This window comes from Strongylocentrotus purpuratus, unplaced genomic scaffold (genome assembly GCF_000002235.5).
Source record: "Strongylocentrotus purpuratus isolate Spur 01 unplaced genomic scaffold, Spur_5.0 spur5_scaffold_12, whole genome shotgun sequence".
NCBI lineage: Eukaryota > Metazoa > Echinodermata > Echinoidea > Camarodonta > Strongylocentrotidae > Strongylocentrotus > Strongylocentrotus purpuratus.
In genome coordinates, this window is record NW_022145597.1 from 25,073,443 (window position 1) to 25,087,416 (window position 13,974).

Genomic DNA, 13,974 nt, shown 5'->3' on the forward strand with positions numbered 1-13,974 from the left:
TTAATCCTTAATTCAACTTATTTTAATTTTTGTATTGAGTGTCCGCAAAACGTGGGGTAAATTATCCTTTAAACTAAGAAATAGTAAACATGTAAACTGTAAACATTAAACAAAATCTCGGGAACTTACCACACTCAGAATTAATCCAAGAGTTATCAAATCACCAAGACTCTGTCCACCTTGATTCTCCATATCAGCTCATGTAAAACTATTAATGTTCCACAATTCAATTTATATAATGAATTTTTTCCTAGAAGATTCTATCTGAACGATTAGCTTCAGTCAGAAATTAACATGCATTAATATTGCAGCAGCGTAATCAAACGTTGTCTGTTCTTTTCAATTTTGCCGATCGGAATAAAAAACGCAAAAAACAAGTTAGTGTCAAATTGAATCAAACATGAAAAATATCAGAATCAGAACGAACAAAAGACCAGTGGAATGTCAATAAATTGATTATGTGTTCACAACGCTAAACATTAACATTAAAAATCGTTATTTTTGCAGCAGCGTAATCAAACGATATCTTCCCTTGTCAATTTTTCCGATTGGAACAAAAGATGCGTCAAATGGAATCGAACATGAGAAGTATAAGAAGCAGAAACTAACAAAAGACCAGTAGAATCAATAATTTGTTTCCGATAGAAAATAATTAAAATGCATTATTATTGCAGGTGCGCAAACAATGTCTTCTTTTTTCTATTTTTCCGATCGAAACAAAAAAGAAGCAAAAACGAGTCAATGTGAGATAGAATCGGACATAAAATACGTAAGAAGCAGAAAAAACAGAAGACCGGCGGAATATCAATACTTTTTTTCTGGTCGAAGATTATTAAAATGCATTATCACTGCAGCAGCGTAATCAAACGATACCTTCTATTGTCAATAAGAAGCAGAAACAAACAGAAGACCGGAGGAATATCAATAACTTTCTTTAGTGTTTGCAACACTACACGAATCCTCCAAAACGAGAAAAGGGTTGATTAAATGGTATGTCTCCTTCGTAAGCTTGAATGATATGCGAATTGTGCTTTTAATTTCTCCTCGGAAGTAGACTGCTTTCTCGCTAAAGAGCTATGCTGCGAGACGCTGAATTTCTGGATGCCTCACTCAGGTCGCAGAAGCGATGAAAAATATATATGATCCGTGTGATAAAACTGACGAGCAATTCTAAACAAAACCGGAAGAAGAAAACGACAGCTCCGAAGTGAGTGATATCAGACTCGATACTGAAGCTCTTGAATTGGGAAACGACTGAAACGGGCTTTCCTGCCAGTTTGCTTCGTCCACGTGACCCCCAGCGATTAGCCAATCAAAACGGTTTGGAATCCAAACCTTGTTCACATACGCTCCGTGAACTAACGCGGCAAAATGAGTTTATTGCGCTTCACACTTTAGCATCTCTTAACATACAGATCATTGAGCACGCGTACCGTACAACTTTGTTGGCGTGCACCGCGCAGCCACCTTCTTGTTCACCCAATTTGTTCCCATAGTTTATTTGTTATTGATTCCAAAACGATGCGACTCATTCTTAGAAATACAGTTGTTTTTCATCTTGACATAATTCAATATATTTTCAATACATAGATTGTACGATTGATGAATAAAAAAACATAAAACAGATAACCCCATCCAACCAAACACGCTACTACCCCCTCCCCCCTACTATGCGGAGGCGCGTACGCAGGATTTTTTCAGGGGGGGGGGGGTTAACATTTTTAAATCGGGCCGAAAATTTCGCTTAAACTCCCCCCCCCCCCCCCCTGCGTACGCGCCTGACTATGCGACACACACACACACACACATGCCCAAACGCTTGCCATTCAGTTTAAACAACAATCGCACACACACAAAGCAGTTTATCACCTCATCACCTGATATGTGAACGACCCTTGAGTGTTTGTCATTAGGGACTTTTAGATTTGCGTGGACTGAAACGTGTGACGTCCATTCAAGGCAACGCATTAAAAGGACGTTGATCGTGGCATAGACCTATTGTCTTCGTGCGAATCTAAAAGTCCCTGTTACACCTTAATTGACAACTGCTGTCCACGTCTCTCCTTGAATACAGTTCAATTATTCACTCCGCCCCCTAACCCGCCATTCCTGCTACTACAAGTATAACCATGTAAGAGGCGTTGTTTGTGACTTCATCCCATGTTGCTTTTCTCTACCCAAGCACCAATACTGTGAATTATACATTTATTTTTTATTTTAATCTACTCTCCAAATCTCTGTTATTATTACTCTCCAATCCCGCGCTATTTCCAATTCAACCCTTCCCTCCTCATCAACATTAAACTCTCAATATTTGTCAGATTTCACCGTCCCCCCATCAAGTATATTTAATTGATAGTACAGCCATTCAATCAAACATAATTTAATATGAGATGGAAACAAACAAGCTCTCGGCCAATGCATTTCGTAATTACAGTTGGATGTGAAACTATACAGGTATCGGAGCGACATAAAGCACATCCATCAGTGATGAGAGTGCTCTATTCATATATTTCCCTGTAAAGTAATTATGTTGTGACATAAGTCCATAGCAACCACTAGAACAAGAGTACACACATCGGCGATGCCCAGGATTGAACGGGGGCACGACAACCCCCCCCCCCCCCCACCAACACCGGTCTGGTGGTGAAAATATAAAAGCGAGTAAAGAGAAGGGTGAAGGGGGAGACGAGAAAATAAAACGCCAAGAGCACCTCCAACACCCCCCAAATATTCAGTAGCCCTGAAAATACGCATTTAATTTTCCAAGTAAGACCGATGCCCCTCCCCCTGTTTAGTTCCAATGCCTCTCTCATTAATTTTGATTCCCTCATGAGACATTACTTATTGTCCGGTAATTTCTTTTAAGGCCATGACTCATTACTGCTTGATAATTGAGGCAGACGGATACCGGAATGACAAGTACATAGTATACTGGCTGTCAGCCGAAATTGGTATCCTTTTTTATGGAATTAACCCGTTTTTCGCCCTACACTAGATGCTTATTATTTTCTCCAGGATCTGTTAAAAAGTGTAGTTGTTCTTCCCCCGAGAATCCTCAGGTACCCCTCAGTATTTCTATTATTATTTTAATCCATCACCTATATACCTTCAAAAGACTACTTCTGTATTACACGTTCTTCTGCATATAATTACAATTAACAAAATTAACTTTTTTATGAAAATCACGTTGGTCGTTGTTTCTTTTCTGAGACATAGATACTCAATCTTCTTTAGGAGCCGTTTTCTCGGACTCTGTCATGAGTCTACGTCCCCGGAGATGCCATAAAAAACGAGGGTTAATTCTAAACCACATGATTCTATGACATGTCCGAGAAGTTAGACATACATTTATGCCAGTTTCTTTTCATTTCATCCCTCTTCCTTTCTTTCTTTTTCTCCATAGCCAAAAGAAGTATGTACAGTAAAATATATTTTAGTAATTCCACAATCGTAAAACTAACAATTCGTTTTCCTCCCTAAATATCATTCCTTTCTGTTCTTTCCCCGATAAAGCACGGTACCCTTTTAATGTCATTTTTCCTGATTTTTCTTATTGTTATCACTGTTTATGACTGCAAGCATATCAAGCCTATTGTATGCGTTATCCCTACTGTACAACACGGTGTTAAAGAGAAGTGAGCTTTGGTAAACAGATGTACGAACATCATAGAACATGAATGCCAATGAAAAGGTTTGCTCTCACAATGCTGTCACCTATATTACATGTAAAATACCCGTGGATTGCATTCTACTTTCAGTCCTAGTATACCACTTTCCGCGTCCACAACAGCACGATTTAATCATATTGTTGAAATGTTCATGGTTGATCAACCGTATGTGTATTCAGTGTTCGTATGAACTTCACTATAGATAATCTGCACTAATTTCTGGATCCTTTTTTTTTGGTAATGATATTTCATGACCAGAACTCAGCACTATCTTTAAACCCCAGTTTTGTTTCCAGTGTGTATAATCATGATATTAAAGTTACATTAACGAGAATCAATACATCAATAAATGAAGTGAAATTTAGTAGAAATATCGCAGTCGAGACTTAAATTGCTTCACTGGAAATGCAGAGTTATTTGGTTGTAGCCCCGGTATTTTTGCCCTTGAGCAAGGCATTTTATCTATACTACTGTACCCCCCCCCCCCCAAGTTTTAAATTGTATAAGAAACTGTTAGTATTGTTATAATAAAACCAATTATCAAATTGAAACGGATCCTGGTAAACAAGATAACATATGAACGTGGCATATACAATAAGGGCTAATCAGCCGCTCATCTCCTGACAAATGGCACGTTGATTAGCATCAAGCGAAGCGTGTCCATTTTGATAGGGTGAGAATGGAGCTACGAAATTTAATTCCACCGTTGCAGCATGGTGTAAAGTAAAGGTTGAGTTCTGGTATCGATTGAAAAAAAAATAAGTTGCGACTTTGTATATGTCAGTTTTAAAGAATATTAGTAGAATGAACCCTGAATAGGATAGCTCTTCAAAAGCCCTCATGGGTATTAACCAAAGTGTCATGTCGCCTTCGTGTGTAGTTCCATGTTACTTATTTTGTGCCACCGTCGAATTGCGTGTGAATCTTCTACCAGCAAGATCAAGTAAAATTCTTTTCATTTTTTATCATAAAAAAAAATACCTCACAGGCCATCAATTTTTAAATGATCAACCTTTCCAAATTGATTCAGGTTTCTTAAAATGGAATCGCATGGACAGTACTTTTTGAAGGAGTTAGACAGGTAATAGAGATGAAAATAGGTTGCTCACTTTTTAACTTTTCCAGCATAATCCCATCATATGGGAGTTCTTAATATAACGAATATAATTTGATTCCACTGTACTAGCTCCGATTTCTTTCTATTGTGGAAACGAAGGAATTTTAACATCCAGATGTTATTATAAGTAGAAGTAGTTGTTGTAGTGGTATTAGTATTATTAGAAGTAGTAGTAGCAGTGGTAGTAGTAATTGTAGTAGCGTTAGTAGTAGTAGTAGAAGAAGTAGTAGTATTAGTAGTAGGAGTAGAAGTAGTAGCATTATTTGTAGTAATATAACCACTGTTGTGTTAGGAGATATCATAATTACAGCATATATCGAATACGTAAATTAATATACAATTATTACAAGTTTAATTCCTTGGTCTCCGAAGACTCAAACTTCAAATCAATATCGGAAAAGGACTCGCGCATTGGCTTATTTATCAAACGTAATGGCCCGAATTCACAACGGAGGTCTGAGGACAAACCCGGTTTGATCAGACCAAGGTTTGTACAAACCTCGGTCTGAGCTCAGACCTGGTTTATTTTCAAACCCATTCCACAAAGGAAGGTTTGTATAAACCTTGGTCTGTAATTCCCAAACCTCCGACCAAGGTTTGTAAAACTAGTCTCAGCCATAGGGTTTCTAACATAATTTTTATAGGCTAGGGTTTAAATGTTAAGAATTGAAAAAACTGTTAAACTAAGCATTTCTTAGTACGATCCGGACATCTTAATGAGCAATCTTGAAAAGATGATGGTTAGAACATCTCTGAAATAAACTTTTGAATTGCATTTTCATGAATTAATCGAACCAAACTGGCGCGCCGATGCAGAAAGTGCCCCACGTACTCACATTAGTGTGGTGCTGGTGAAGCACTCAATCTGACCCAGAACAAATTGACATCGGCACCTGAAAACCTTCGTTAGATAAATACATCTAAGGTTGTCAAGGGCTCTTTTAAATTAACTGTAAGAGTCTTATTGTTTTGGGGGTTACAAATTCTTATCAATAAAATCACCTAATAATAATAATAATAATAATAATAATGATTTAATATGAATTAAGTTTTTATTGTGATTAATATATTAATTCATTTGATTGCAATTGTTAATTACTATAGATCTATATAGTTATTTTGTTAGAATGGTCAATCAATTATTATTTTAACTAGTTCCCCGTTTGTTTCCCCAACTGGCTATTTTTTTGACATCAAAATTGTAACTGGTAAATGATTTGTTTCCATATAATATTAATTTTTAAAAATTCCTCTATGGCCATCTTTTCTTTCTCTCTCCCTCCCTGTCTCTTTCTCTGTCCCCGTCCCTCTCTCTTTCTACCCATTTTTGTTCTCTCTCCCTCCCTTTCTCTATTAATTCTTTTTCTTTCTCCCCTCTCTCTCTATTCATTTGTCTCTCTCTCCCTCCCTGTCTCTTTCTCTGTCCCCGTCCCTCCTCTCTTTCTATACCCATTTTTGTTCTCTCTCTCTCTCTCCTTTTCTCTCTCTATTAATTCTTTTTCTTTGTCCCCTCTCTCTCTCTCTATTCAACTTTCTCTCTCTCTCTCTTCTTCTTCTTTTTTGCAATGAAACACATAATGCAAAACCATGCAAACTGCAAAGACACACATCTGCACCCCCCCCCCCCCCAAAAAAAGGAGAAAGAGAGAGAGAGATAATCTGACACATATCTATTTCAGTTATCTTTGTAAATATATGAAAGCAAGAATATTGTATTTGTATTTTCATGTTTTACATAAATAATTGAGCATACAACACAATAGTAATCTACCGTTTGTTCAAACAATGCAGTTCACATTTGTAAATTTTGTAGCATGCTTATATGAAATATAGCCCACTAGAGGTTAAGAGAGGCTCTGGAAGGCCAATTAAAAGTCTCACTGTAGCGCTATTAGCAGAAAGAAAATCAGAAATACAACAAAATAGGTATCGAAAATTCAAATTTGCACATAAAAGTTCTTTAATTCTGACTTCGCTTAGTACAGTAAATAATATTTGTTCGAATACTCTCCCCTAGCTGCGAACCAAATAATTTATATTGACCCACCCCTCAACTCAGCAGTACAATGCTAATTATAGTTAAATCGGGTGCATTTAATCTATAGAGAACACCTAATTACAAATACCGTCAGAGTGACAACAAATACTTATCAACTAAACATAACATCAAAAATATTCAACACCCAGGTTCTTGATGTAATGCTGCATAACTACGAAGTATTGTGGGAACACCAGGGAGGGGCCATATTTTGAAATACTCTTAGTATTGATGAGGCATGGAACGTCCTCATCCTTGCATTTAATAAATATGCGCTCAATCACACATCTCCCTTTTTTGTGTGTGAAGTGTTAAAGCCCCACTGTACTACTTCTAGCTACTTGCTCCCTCTATATAGAAAACTTCCCCAATCTGTGCCTGTTAATCCCCCATGATCCTCTTTTTCTTATGTTAATTGAGAACTGAATTGATGAGATAGCCTCCCATCAGTGACCTTGCTGGGTTGTCTAATCCTCTTTGGCTGAACTAGTACAGATGGCCTTTAAAGCACATCTGTGGTCGACCCTCTGAATGAAGAAATGGCTTCTGATGAGGCAGAGAAGGCATGGATACCTGCAAAATTGAATGAACAAAATAAACAATATCATAAACAATATTCTTAATTTCGACTTGTTCATTTTTTTTCTTGGAGGGGGGTGGGGGGGGGGGGGTAATACTATAGAAAGGATACAATGTATTGTACACATAATCAGGAATTATTCAATCCTGTGTCACTAATACAAAAACTATGAGGTTCCACTTGACAACAAACTAATCAAGTTGCATCCAGATATCAAAAACATTAATTGTGATTTGTGAACTGAAATTTAAAAGCACATGAGCTCGTTTGAATTAATTACTTAATGCGAGTTGTTACTATATTACCAAATGAACATTCCTAACATGTCACATGTTGGCCAAATACAAAAAAGGAAAGAAGATTGATTAAGAAAAAGAATAAACAAATGTTTTCATATAAAGAAATAATCTACAGTACCTACCCTATAGTCTATCTCCAAGAATCAACTGTTATTCATATGCCCTAGCATCAAGCTGTCAATTCAGTGCACACTCAGAAAAGATCCTGGCATCGTGGCTGCTACCAGTCCAGGCCACCTTGCAACGATACTAGTTATTTTCCCAGCATAATCACAGACAACCTGTCAATATGAAATAACATGTTGGCATTCATTAGTTATGAAAACTCACTCATTTCACACTTCAGATAGGCCGTGAAATGTATAAATTTCACTTGTTATTTATGGTAATTAATGCAAATGCAGTTGAATATGTGATAATTGCTTTTCAATATCTATTCATACAACAAAAATTGGAAGAAAATTCTAATTACCCTATATTTATTGACTGATGAAGTATTTCTTCATTTTTAATTCATGTTTTCATTGTTTATCTTGTAACAATGTAAACAAAAATAATCTCACTTTTAACAAAACATTTCGAGCCTAAAACAACAAATGCTTTGTGTGTGTGTGTGGGGGGGGGGGAGGGGGTACCCACTCTCGCATCTTTTTATTGGAAATGAACCTGTTTGTTTTTCTATAGTTTAAAATATATAGTGGTAATTGCCATTGATCAATTTACATGCTTCTCTTTGTTGTTTTTTCTTTCATTGATCAATGGCAAAAACAGTAGCCCAATTGCCATGGCCATCAAAAAAATATCAGAAATCTAGAGGTCATATCCGTATTGCCAATAGAAGGATGGAACAAGTTTTGATTTTTCAAATTTCCCTTTCGTTAAAAAGATATTAACGAGTGTTAGGATTTTTAAGTTTAATTATCCATTGGATATTCTTAACTGTGTACAAAGGCAGTGAAATGAGTACCTGTACGCGAATATTACTTTAATATCCATTTGGCCACTAGAAATCTTGCATTGGTCACCAATGAATTAGCATGGATGTACAACACACACAAGACTGGAGAGTGTATATATCTAATGTGAAAATTTTGCAAGGTACAAAAAAAAAGGTCTAAAGGGAAAGCCGTGCTGGATCCAGTCATGATGTATTCATTTATTCTCACCTGAACATCGATGGAGTACCTGTTCTTCCTATTGAAGTAGTACCTGGCTCTTGCCCCACCAGGGCTCCTGATGTAAACATGTGTCCCATCAACAGCAACTCCTGGAAATCTGCAGTACTGGAAAAACTGCTTCTGAATAGTAGTCACTATTTGCCTTGTAACTTGTAGGAAACTTCATGACTTGTCCCTTTCTTCTGACAACAGCTTCGGAAACATCCCTCACTACTCTCCATTCGGCAAACAGATGAATGTGACACGGCATGCCACCTCCTCACGGTGCAGCCTTTAGATCGAATTACCTCTTTAAAAAATTAAAAAAACAAGCATTCAAATAAATCATTTTTTTGCTGGTTTATGCTATTATATTTTTATATCCCCAACTGTCACTGTCACTTAAAAAAAAAAAAATCGTGATTTCTAGATGTGGTGTGAATCAATTTAACGTAAAAGACAAAATTGTCTATGCCTTTTCTAATCTCCTTCACGGCTTCACCTTTTGAAAAATAAGTTTAAGTAGTTAAGTAGTTTTACACAAAACAAGAAATCACAAACCTGTTTCCAACACATAATCTGAATAATTTCCTCATGTATTAAAGCCAAATAACAGTATTGGGAAATGCCCCACACACAAATTATGAACATTAATGCTCCCATCACCTACAGTACCATGTAAAAGAATAAATATCATAACTAATCTATCAATGTATCGAATATGACAGAAAATGCTTAGAAATTGAATAAATTTATGTAAATGCACATGTGTATTGCATTGGGGGCTTGCACGGTCGTAGGCAGTCCAGCGAAGCGGGGCAAACGAACAGTGAATTTAGGCGGTCAACATGAATTGAAATATTTCTGCATTTTAATAACGACACTAGTCTAGGGTTGGATTTTACAACAGAAGCCCTTTTTTTGTATAGCTATGTTAACAATATTCATCAAGTAGTTTGGCCATGTTTTTAGCAACTTTCCCAATACAGAATTTGAATTCAAAGTAGCCTACCTCAATCTAAAACAAAAGGCTCATCATCCAGCGGGTTTTCCCAATCTCAGACTCAGAGGTCTCTGCCCGGTTGTGCTGCTATATATTGCTCCAGCTCCTCCTCCAGGTACACCAGCTCATTATGCTGAATCAGCTGCATTTCTACCATCTTTACTAGAGTGAAGATAAAATTAAACAAATGTTTAAACAATGTTTTTAAATTAAAGAAATGTTATTACTTGTGCTTGTGACTTTGTGGGTGATCCTTGCTCTGGAGACTAAGCCAGTTAATTAAGACAATCAGAACCAGATCTAAATTTAATAAAACTAAGCTTTGCTTGTCATGACTCATACTAGACATCTAGATCTAGTCATAGACAGAAATAACCGTCTGAGTGATATGGGTCATTTCTTTAATAAAAATAATATTAAAACTGACATTTGTTGACATTCTATAATCGGAGGTCTAGTGGAGCCAGGCGTAGTCTCAGTGAACAACCGGCGATATAGAGAGACTGAAGCTTTTGGTCCATGCCTGTCAGTGTGATTCATTTTGGGGAACATTGGCATTGCTGATGCCATTTTAATTTCTATTTATTTACTAATTTAGGTACCAGTGTCAGTGAAACAAGTCATGTGATGGACATCATTGCCAGGCCTATACTAGACTAGAGCCTGGTATTATTATCATTATCATGAATTTGTAATAACTAGTGTAGGTCTAGGCCTATTCTAATAGGCATGTGTCATGGCATTGCTGACAACAAGACGAAATTAAACATGACAGTCATACTGACATACTCAGATATAGCCTACTGTAGGCCCGGCTAGGCCCAACTCCAGCCCAGGGTCAGAGGGTGCGAGCTCCCCCGCCGCCTTGGGCGTTGGACTCGAGCTCCCTCGGACTCAGTCCCTGAACTCTGGAATTGAGAGGCCGTCGGATATGTAAACACCGAACATTTCATGGAAAATGGAAAGTTATAAAGCATATCACATATTGAAATGTCAGTAACGTGAAGAGTATGGATTCGACTACATGTACAGGTTTTATACTTACGATTTTAAGGAAAGGATCGAGAGATTGAGAGATTTCAATTGCACTAAAATCGGGCTGACCAGATACTATCGCAGATTGTTTAGGCGGTGAATTATTTGGATAAAATCAATCGAGCATAAATTATCTCCACCCAGTGCTGCATCCTGATTGGTTGATAGCTCTCAAACCAGGTTTGAGAAATTACAAACCTCCTATCTGAGCAGTCTGTAAATTTGGGGTCTGATGACGTACATAAACCTGGTCTGAGGACAAACCTTGCTTTGTGAAATGTAATTTCAGACCAAGGTCTGAACTCAAACCTGAAACGCGTCATATGACGTACATAAACCTTGGTCTGAGGACAAACCGGCTTTGTGAAATGCATTTCAGACCAAGGTCTGAACCAAGGTCTAAAACGCGTCATATGACGTACGTAAACCTTGGTCTGAGCTCAAACCTTGCTTTGTGAATTCGGGCCAATACGTTTAAGCTTCTTCCAAGTTTTGTGGTCCTTTTTATTAAAGGTAATACAAGTTTTGGGAGATTTTGAAAATTGGGTGGAAAGTGAATCTTTACAATTTTGATATATTTGGATGCCCCTGTGGATGTTTAAAAGTACTTAAAAAAAATAGCCCCTAAAACACTTCTGTTTTCGTGAAAAATTGAATATAAAAATTTACCGGTGCTCCCGGTAAATTTTGATAAATTTCAAATAGCGCCTATGGCCGTACAATGGTAGCTGCGACCATGAAAATCTCAGAATATGTAGTTGGGATATATAATTTCCAAACGGGAATAGCTAATCGGTCGATTTTAGTCAAGAAACGTTGTTTCATAGTTAAATTAATATCTTGACCTTGAGAGGGAGCTATACAACATAAAGAGTTTATTATTTATAATTTCATAACTTTAGACTCGATTTCAACCGCGACAACGATCAATGTATATTGTAGGAACGTATATGCTTCCAATATGTTAATTTGAACCAAATTCATGACCCCATACCAAAACTTTGTAATACCTTTAATATGATTGATTAGGACCAACGAAGCGTGTTATAGCGCTTCGGTAGCCAATTGCCGCTCCTATTATAACCATGCGTGTACATCATTGTTGTTCCTTATCGAAGTTAATGCATTAGCAATGTATTATTCATGCTTGATATTCCACCCGAGTGGGTACGGCTATATATTAATTACATTTATTCTTCCTTACATGAAGTTTCATCAACAGATAATTAGAAATTTGGGTTGTCGAGGTCGGAAGCGAGCCATCACTTTGTCACCGATGAAAGCAGACAATAATCATAAAACTTGGGTAATGGAATATTAGAAAGTTGTTAGTGCTGTTCACCCTCCTTTTCCCCTCTCACTTTAACTTGAAGTGCGCTCTCTTTAAATTGTATTATGATTCAGCACCGTTCTTGAATTAGTGCATTAGGGACTTTTAGATTTGCATGTCGACATAGTGGACTGCTACGTGTGACGTCCTTTTAAGGCACTGGCAGGACCTTAAAAGGACGCCACACGTAGCAGTCCACTATGTCGACGTGCAAATTTAAAAGTCCCTATTATCAAGATTAAACAGGAATAGGCCCTATGTCCTTACTAGGCATTTTATCTATATTACCTCTCTCCACCCTGGTGTTAAAGGGTTAGGTAAGATGCAAAAGTCGTTGTAATTTGCTCAGCGTTGTGAGCGTCTGCGTCTGGCTAGAATGTGCGTACTTTGTATGCGGGCAAGCCTGAATCCGATGGCCGGAGTAAAAATATTTCTCTAAAGCGGTTAAAGTCATTATTTTCGTTATTATCATAATTTTTTTGTTGTTTTATTTTTTTTTATTATCATTGTTATTATGACAATCATTATAATTATCATCATTAGAAAAAAAGAAAATAAACATTTTCGAGCGAAGATGAAAGTCGGAGCCTTTTAAACGTTTTTCAGTTTGTACTCTCTGTATCCCCATTATCAATGGACTGAGAGAGTCAACTGGACATGCATCATTTAAGGTTTAAAGGTACTACGTCCCATTTGCAGGCAAACAAAATAAAAAAAAAAGTTAAATTCCAACGGCATTGAACTCATTTCGAACTTCCCTCAAAACGACAGGGCTTTCAAATGTCTTTTAGTGGGAAAATAACGACCACTAGTTGTCCTATCGGCATAAGTGAATGCAATCACTTAGTAATAGACTGATTTTCAGACCTTTTTATCGAATGGTCGTACGTTTTGTGCGGCACAAAGATTCAATCAGTTTAATTTAAGCCATCACAAGTAGTGGGCTATTGATGTAGACAAGTGTTCATGTACCTGTTACAGCTCATTGTATGTATTTTATTACCAAAGAAAAAAAGATGTCAGTCAGTCACTCAATAGTGTCTGACAGTGAAATATAGAAGGTAAACGGGTTTCCTTGCAGAAGTTGAATACTAAGACACTGCTAATGTTTAAATTTCACATATAGGGCATACATGACATATTCATAATTACTGCAAAGTTCTGCAGAATTTGATGATGCCTGCAAGAGGAACATAGTATCTTTAAGGGTCAGGCTGAAATCATTATGTTGCACCATAATACCCTACTTTTATAGTATTTCTCGTTCATCTCAATATGGCAAAAGCGTTGACGAGTAAACTTTAAGATTTGTGCTGCAACTTCGTTGGTGGTAGTGAATATTCAGTGAACGATTAGTCATTTCGATCCAGATGGCTTCTTTCACATTTCTTGACTAGAAGTGAGTTTCAAAGACCTTAATATGGGCATCATCCCATCCGATTAAGGCCGTCATCTGCGACTACAAGATGAGGTGGATTACTAACTTTTTAGGTTGATAGAAGGAAGGAGATACTAAAACTCCTTTATAGAAGCCTTTTTTTATGATCACCCCCAATTAATGAAATTGTTTCTGTATTATTGATCAATAATGTAATTTATCATGAAATTGTTGCGACTACGTATGGAGACCGTACATCTATAGTGCATAATGATGTATTTAGTGTTGCTAGGCACCACAAACATGTTTAACTGAATCTACATCGACATCAATCTTCTTACGTGTAATTTGTTCCCGCTACTGACC

The 13,974-nt window shown here is 37.0% G+C and overlaps 1 long non-coding RNA gene across 2 annotated transcripts; it reads right to left on the reverse strand.

Moving 5' to 3' along the window:
* Window positions 1-7,254: 7,254 nt before the first annotated feature.
* LOC115922723 lies at window positions 7,255-11,142 on the reverse strand. Of its 2 annotated transcripts, none has more exons than XR_004063578.1 (5): window positions 10,911-11,142; window positions 9,875-10,022; window positions 8,872-9,170; window positions 7,828-7,986; window positions 7,255-7,399 (listed from the first exon to the last, which is right to left on the reverse strand). It is a non-coding gene; the product is annotated as an uncharacterized LOC115922723 (long non-coding RNA). The 2 variants fall into 2 exon arrangements; XR_004063577.1 differs by having other exon boundaries at window positions 9,875-10,027.
* Window positions 11,143-13,974: the final 2,832 nt, after the last annotated feature.